At 41.4% G+C, this 8,520-nt stretch overlaps 1 protein-coding gene across 9 annotated transcripts in view; it reads left to right on the top strand.

Moving 5' to 3' along the window:
- Positions 1-8,520, top strand: part of LOC127487170 (uncharacterized) — a 399,814-nt gene that overhangs the window by 250,454 nt on the left and 140,840 nt on the right. The window lies entirely within an intron of this gene.

Here is an 8,520-nt window from a genome sequence, read left to right as displayed (position 1 = left end):
ACAGAAGATCAAATATATACTAAAGTATATATTAAGTAAAGATTTCAACAGTTTGCACCCACACCGAAACACAAAGTGTAAAATACTGTTTGAGTACTAGTTATAGCATTAATTCACATTGTACAACACATTAAGAGCAGAGATCCTACATGGGGAGTAAGTGCACAGTGACTCCTGTTGTTGACTTAACAAATTAACACTCTTGTTTATGGCGTCAGTAATCTCCCTAGGCTCTTGTCATGAGTTGTCAAGGCTATGGAAGCCTTTTGAGTTCACCGACTCCTATCTTATTTAGACAAGATCATAGTCAAACTAGAAGTTCTCTCCTCCCTTCAGAGAAAGGTACCTCCTTCTTTGATGGAGCCCAGTTCTTTCTACTGGGATCTCACTCGCAGAGATCTTTTATTTAGGTCATTTTTTTTTCCTGAGTGTTTTGATCTCCTCATCCAGATACGAATGCTGTAAGGGCTAATTCTGATCCAGAGTGCTGTTTAGGACATCTGTTATTCTATGAGTCTGCTGTGTATCCAGCTTCCCATGTTGCATTGTTCTCTCCTTATTCTATCAGTTAGTATTAGCAGACACTAGTCTTGTTTATGTGATCTCTTTGACTGTTAGACCTATCATTATGATCAATTATGAACTAAAATTGATCACTTGGACTAGTGAGATGGCTTTGGTATATGCCACCAAGAAGGGATTGAATTGGAATCCTCTGGCACGTTTCTAACTCTACCATTAATGTCCCAAATTGTGCCTTTCCTCCCTCTCTTATTCCCATTTTTATATTTAACAGAGATCACTTTTCAGTTAAATTTAAACACCTAAGAATAATTGAGTGTTAATTAGAGTTCAACCAATAGTATTAAGTAGAAGAAAAAAATAGTAAAAGTCATAAAATATTAAGTTGTTCATCGACAATCAGGTCAAAGGCTGATCAAGTCATTGTTTCTCATAGTGTCCATTTCACTTCAACAGGTTTCCTTTTTGGTGCTCGGTTAATTGTCACCGATCAGGGAGAACAGATGATATTTGTCCCTTTGGGACTGGCTGATTTCACTCAGCATGATGTTTTCAGGATTCCTCCATTTTGTTGCAGATGACTGGATTTTTTTTTTACTGCTGTATAGTATTCTAAAGAGTACATATCCCATAATTTCTTTATCCAGTCTGCTGTTGATGGGCATTTAGGTTGATTCCAGGTCTTAGCTACTGTGAATTGAGCTGCACTAAACATTAAGGTGCAGACCACTTTTTTGTTTGCCAATTTAATTTCCTTTGGGTAAATTCCAGGGAGTGGGATGGCTGGGTTGTACGGTAGGGTTATATTCGGGTTTCTTAGGAATCTCCAAACTGACTTCCATAGTGGCTTAACCAGTTTGCATTCCAGCCAACAGTGGGTTAGTGTCCCTTTTTCCCCACATCCTCTCCAGCATCTGTTGTTGGTAGATTTCTGAATGTGAGCCATTCTAACTGGGGTGAGGTGAAACCTCTTTGTGGTTTTGATTTGCATTTCCCTGATTGCTAGTGATCCATGTGCCTGTTGGCCATTTGGATTTCTTCTTTTGAAAAATGTCTATTGAGGTCTTTGGCCCGTCTCTTAAGTGGGTTGTTTTGTTGTTGTGGAGTTTCTTGATCTCTTTGTAGATTCTGGTTATTAATCCTTTATCTGTTGCATAGTTTGCAAATATTTTTTCCCATTCTGTCGGTTGCCTCTTCACTTTCCTGTTTCTTTTGCAGTACAGAAACTTCTCAATTTGATGCAATCCCAAATGTTAATTTTGGCTTTGACTGCCTGTGCCTCCAGGGTCTTTTCCAAGAAGTCTTTTCCGGTACCTAAATCTTGCAGGGTTTTTCCAATGTTCTCTATTTTTAAATTTTTTTTATTTATTATTATTTTTTTGACAGGCAGAGTGGACAGTGAGAGAGAGATAGAGACAGAGAGAAAGGTCTTCCTTTTCTGTTGGTTCACCCTCCAATGGCCGCTGCGGCCAGCGCACCACGCTGATCCGAAGGCAGGAGCCAGGTGCTTCTTCTGGTCTCCCATGCAGGTGCAGGGCCCAAGCATTTGGGCCATCCTCCACTGTACTCCTGGGCCACAGCAGAGAGCTGGCCTGGAAGAGGGGCAACCGGGACAGAAACTGGTGCCCCTGCTGGGACTAGAACCCGGGTGCCGGCACTGCAGGTGGAGGATTAGCCTATTGAGCCACAGCGCCAGCCCTCCAATGTTCTCTAATAATTTGATGGTGTTGGGTCATAGATTTAGATCTTTAATCCATGTTGAGTGAATTTTTGTGTAAGGTGAAAGGTAGGGGTCTTGCTTCATGATTCTGCATGTGGAAATCCAGTTTTTCCAGCACCATTTATTGAATAGACTGTCCTTGCTCCAGGAATTGGTTTTAGATCCTTGATCAAATATAAGTTGGCTGTAGAAGTTTGGATTGATTTCTGGTGTTTCTGTTCTGTTCCATTGGTCTATCCATCTGTTTCTGTACCAGTACCATGCTGTTTTGATTACAACTGCCCTGTAGTATGTCCTGAAACCTGGTATTGTGATGCTCCGGCTTTGTTTTTGTTGTACAAGATTGCTTTAGCTATTCGAGGTCTCCTGTGTCTCCATATGAATTTCAGTATCATTTTTTCCAGATCTGAGAAGAATGTCTTTGGTATTTTGATTCATATCGCATTGAATCTTTAAATTGCTTTTGGGAGAATGGACATTTTGATGATATTGATTCTTCCAATACATGTGAGCATGGAAGATTTTTCCATTTTTTGATATCCTCTTCTGTTTCTTTAAGATTTTGTAATTCTCATTATAGAATCCTTTAATGTCCTTGGCTAAGTTTATTCCAAGGTATTTGATTGTTTTTGTGGCTATTGTGAATGGAATTGATCTTAGAAGTTCTCTGTCAGCCGTGGCATTGCCTGTATATACAAAGGCTGTTGATTTTTGTGCATTGATTTTATATCCTGCTACTTTGCCAAACTCTTCTAATAGTCTCTTAGTAGAGGTCTTTGTATCCCCTAAATAAAGAAGCATATCATCTGTAAAGAGGGATAGTTTGAGTTCTCCCTTCCCATTTTGTATCCCTTTAATTTCTTTTTCTTGCCTAATAGCTCTGGCTAAAACTTCCAGAACTATATTGAATAGCAGTGGTGAGAGTGGGCATCCCTGTCTGGTACCAGATCTCAGTGGAAATGCTTCCAACTTTTCCCCATTCAATAGGATACTGGCCGTGGGTTTTTCATAAATTGCTTTGATTGTATTGACAAATGTTCCTTCCATACCCAGTTTGCTTAGAGTTTTCATCATGAAAGGGTGTTGTATTTTATAAAATGCTTTCAATGCATCTGTTAAGGTAATCATATGGTTTTTCTTCTGTAGTTTTTTAATGTGGTGTATCACATTGATTGATTTGCGAACATTGAACCATCCCTGCATATCAGGGATAAATCCCACTTGGTCTGGGTGGATGATCTTTCTGGTGTGTTGTTGCATTCTACTGGCCAGAATTTTGAAGATTTTTGTGTCTATGTTCATCAGGGATATTGGTCTGTAATTTTCTTTCAATGCTGCATCTTTTTCCAGCTTAGGGATTAAGGTGAAGCTGGCTTCATAGAAAGAATTTGGGAGGATTCCCTCTCTTTTGATTGTTCTGAATAGTTTGAGAAGAATTGGAGTTAGTTCTTCTTTAAATGCCTGGTAGAGTTCCGCACTGAATCCATCTGGTCCTGGGCTTTTTTTGGTGGGGAAGGTCTTTACTGTTTCAATTTCTGTTTCAGTTATGGGTCTATTTAGGTTTTCTGTGTCTTCATGGTTCAATTTAGGTAGATTGCATGTGTCCAGGAATCTACCCGTTTCTGATAGATTTCCCTGTTTGCTGGCATACAGGTCCTTGTAGTAATTTCTGATGATTCTTTTTATTTCTGTGGTGTCTGTTGTTAATTTCCTTTTTCATCTCTGATTTTATTGATTTGAGTCTTTTCTTTTTTTAGTTAGTTGGGCCAATGGGGTGTCAATTTTGTTAATTTTTTCAAAACACCAGCTCTTCGCTTGGCTGATTTTTTATAATTTTTTCAGGATTCAAATCTGTTGATTTCTTCTCTGATTTTAATTATGTCTCTTCTACTAGATTTGTGTCTGGTTTGGTTTGCTGCAGTTTTTCTAGATTCTTGAGCTGCATTGAAAGCTCATTTATTTGGTGCCTTTCCAATTTCTTGATGTAGGCTTCTGTTGCTATAAACTTTCCTCTTAACACTGCTTTTGCTGTATCCTATAAGTTTTGATGTGTTGTGTTGTTATCCTCATTTACTTCCAGAAAGTTTTTGATTTCTCTTTTGATTTCTTCTGTGACCCAGTGTCCATTCAGGAGCATGTTGTTCAGCATATGCCTGTGTTTGCATATGCTCTAGGGATTCCTGAGTTGCTAATTTGCAGCTTCATTCCACTGTGGTCTGAGAAGCTGCATGGTATGATTCTAATTCTTTTGAAATTGCTGAGACTTGCTTTATGGCCTAGTATGTGATCAATCCTAGAGAAGGATCCATGCACTGCTGAGAAAAATGTAAATTCTTTAAATGTCTGATTGAAAGTTCCGTAGATGCCTGTTAGATCCATTTGGGCAATAGTGTCGATTAAATCTGCTGTTTCCTTGTTGATCTTCTGTCCGGATGATCTATTTCCGAGAGTGGAGTATTGAAGTCCCCCAGTAGTATTGTATTGGAATCTAAGTCTCCCTTTAAGTCCCTTAACATATCTTTTAAATAGACTGGTGCCCTGTAATTAGGTGCATACACATTTATAATAGTTACATCTTCCTGTTGAATTGAACCCTTGATCATTATATAGTGCCCCTCTTTGTCTCTCTTAACAGTTTTTGTGTTAAAGTTTATTTTGTCTGATATTAATATAGCTGTGCCAGCTTTTATTTGGTTTCTGTTGGCAAGGAATATCTTTTTCCAACCTTTCACTTTCAGTCTGCATGCATCTTTGTTGGTAAGATGTGTTTCTTGTAAGCAGCAAATAGATGGGTTTTGTTCCTTAATCCATTTAGCCAATCTGTGTCTTTTGCCTGGAGAGTTGAGGCCATTAATGTTCAATGTGACTATTGATAAGTAGTAACTTTGCCCTGCCATTTTCCCAAAGATATTTCTAATATATGCTTTGAACTTCCTGAGAGCTTTTACTGGGAGTTTTTCTTCCTTTAACTTCTTTGGTATTGATGGCTGTATTTCTGTGTTTCTGTGTGGTCCTGTTCCTGGCGCTTGTGGACAACCACTGGTTCACTGTGTGTTCACTAGGCCTTTCCTACATTCATGCATGTAGAGAGAGCTCTCATGTCTCTTCCTCTGCTTGGAAGGGCACTAATCCAGGAGGCAGTGCTGTTATGGACCCCACTGGTGACCTTACACAGACACCATCTTCCATCTCCAAATACCATCACAGTGGCCTTAGGGCATCAACATTGGGATCTGAAGTGGACATTTAGATTCAGTCCAGAGAGTTAGAAGTCGCCTTCCCACCCTGTCTTTTGGTCACCTTGTTCTCCCCACGTGTCTCATTCTACAGAGCTGTGCATATGTGTCACACACATGTATTTGTGTGAAACATAATGTTTTTTACTTTTTAAAATATGAATGTGTAGCATCCTGTGCTTGCTCTTTTGAAGCTGCTTTTTTCAGTTGATTATCTGGAGAATATACTGTATGTCATTGTTTCTAAGCACACTTTTTCACATTTTAACAATTATGAAAGCAAGATGCATGTTACAATCGGTAGCATTTTAGGTTTTATTGACTACTGTAAGTACATAAAAATTCTCCATATTCTTTTTAATGAATGCCTATGAATTCTTTTTAATGAATGCCTATAAATCAAATGAATGCCATTTGAATTATTTTCATTCTTTGCTCTTAGAAACAGCAATGGATAGCCTGATATTATATCATCTTGCCCAAGTATGAATTCATGTGTAGCAAGTTCCAAGTATCCTTGGGTCAAACGATGTGTGTATTTGTAATTTTTATAGATATTAGTACTTTTTTTCTCCACTGAGGTTTTCCTTTAGTCACCAGCCAGTGCTATGAAACTTTTGGATCTTTGCCAGTCTTAGGGGTGAAAGGGGTACCAGGGTGGTTGCTTGGCCTGGTAGATAAGGCGCAGCTGAATAAGCCTACATCCCACTTTGGAGTGCCTAGGTTTGAGACCTGTCTCTGCTCCCAGTTCCAGCTTCCTGCTAATGCACACTCTGGGCAGGAGCATGTAATGACTCAAGTGGTTGGGTCTCTGCCACCCACACGGGAGACCAGTCAAATTCTCCCTGCTTTGGCCTGGCCCAGCCCAGTCATTGCAGACATTTCTATTGTTTTTATAATTTTCTTTCTGTTTTTGGCCCTAATATTTGATCCATCCAGAGTTTACTTTGCTGCAGTATGTTTAGGTATAAGTTGAACCCCCCCCCCCCGACGTGGCAACACTGTTGTCTCAGTGTCATTGATTGAATCTCCATCCATAACTGTTCTTGTGTGTATTTGTGTGTGTTCATGAGTTTTCTTTTTAAAGTATTATACACACACAGGAGATTGATTGCTGTCTCTCCTTGTCTCTCTGCCTCTCAAATAAAATAAATAATTTTTAAAAAGAAGAGGGGTATTTTGATGTTCTTTTTATCTTATTGTCAGTGAAGCTTGGGAATCTATTAATGTGTTTATAAGAGTTTTTGTGTTCCTTTTCTGGGAAATTTCTATTAATAGTCTTTGTATAGTTCTCTAGTGCATTACAGGCTGTTTTCTCATTGATTTGTACGAGTGCTCCATATAGTAAGGACATTAGTCCTTAGGGATGCCCCTCAAATCTCAGCTGTTCCACTTCCTATCCAGCTCCCTGCTAATGCACCTGGGAAAGCAGCAAAAGACTGCCCAAGTGCTTGGGCCCTGGAATGCATGTGGGAGACCCGGATAAAACTCCTGGCTTGGGCCTGGCCTAGCCCCAGCCGTTGCAGCCATTTGGGGAGTGAACCAGTGGTTGGAAGATACTCTCTCCCTCCCTCCCTCCCTCCCTCCCTCCCTCCCTCCCTCCCTCCGTCCATCTCTGCCCCTCTCCCTCTCTCTCTAACTCTGTCTCTCAAATAAGTAAAGTAAATATTTAAAAAGATCATATGATAGAGCAAGGCCATTTCTTGACTCCTTTCACCAGTCCTCTAATAGATTTTATTACTAATCTGTGGCACAGTGGAACATATTCTTCCCTTCCTAAATGGGGGCAGCGTGGATTCTTGTGGAAGATTATTTTACAGCACTGGCTCCTGAAGCAGTTAGAGCTGCACACTTTGTAACCTGCTGGGTCTTGCATCTGGTGTCTGAAGCGCCTTTCAGTCCAGTTCTCCTCTGTGAGCATTGGTGGTGTCCAGTGGTGCCCTTGGTCAAGGTCCCACACTTTGATAACGGCAATCAACCCAAGTGTGATGGCCTGCTTGCTGTTTCCAGCCTGCTGGCAGTTGTTCCCCACATCTGGCCTACTTTCTCCCGACTCCCAGAGTCTGTGTGGTGACTCTGCATCTCTTCTCCCCACCACGCTCCTCCTCTCAGAACAAATCCACAGCAACTTCTAGCGCCCAATGTGACTGAGAGACAGCGTGTCAGACTCGGCGAGGTCCCCTCCCCTTGATATCAGCAAGTAGGCCCCTCATTGTTTTGTGTGCTCTTCAGTTCAGTGAGGGTGAGCACAGAACCCCCTCCTACATCCCTTTCCTTGTCCTTGTCCGTGGTTGAAGTGATCCCAGGTTAGGCACACACCGCCCAGAAGCGTAATGCCGCTTCTTGGCTCCTCCTTTTACTTTTGGTTCGCCAGGTGAATTCACATAAGGGACTGATCATCCCAGAATTCAGAACCAAGTCATCTTCCTTCACTGTATTGAGGTGATGCTCCAGAGACACGTGTGTGCATACAGCCTTGACCTAACAAATAAGGAAGTCTCCCACTAAGCACAGGACCTACTTAGGATCTGATACACCACTGTCTGTTCATCTAACGTAGTGAACCCCCTGCATAATGCCATCAGCCACTGAGTTGCTAGGAATTGGTTTTGTTATGGCAGCAGTGCTGTGTGTGTCTTTCCTTTGGCTAGAGTTGTGGTGTGCCATTCTTAAGTGTTCAAACATGGGAAAGATACCCCCCTCTCAGAAGCTCACCCAGATTACCAAACATAATGAATCTGTGAGTGATAAGAGCCTATCACTCCAGGCCGCTGCCTCACAGGCTACAGTTGATGACTTAGGGGGAGAGAGCTCCGACAGTGAAAATGACAGGACAGCAGAGAAGGCAGCAGTGCCTAGTCAGCCACCCCCTAAATAGATGTGGGATGAACTCAGACGACCTCGAGGTGATAACCCATGCGAGGTCATCCCACCCGCACCCAATAAGGATCCCCATGTTTGTGGCCATCCCTGGGCACCCCAGGCTCTAAGGGCAGCTGCTAGACCCCATCCCACCCACATGTTTGCCGTTAATGTCTGAGC

Source organism: Oryctolagus cuniculus, chromosome 9 (assembly GCF_964237555.1).
Source record: "Oryctolagus cuniculus chromosome 9, mOryCun1.1, whole genome shotgun sequence".
In the NCBI taxonomy this organism is placed as follows: domain Eukaryota; kingdom Metazoa; phylum Chordata; class Mammalia; order Lagomorpha; family Leporidae; genus Oryctolagus; species Oryctolagus cuniculus.
The sequence above is the reverse complement of the archived record's forward strand: the minus strand, read 5'-3'. Positions and strand labels throughout refer to the sequence as shown.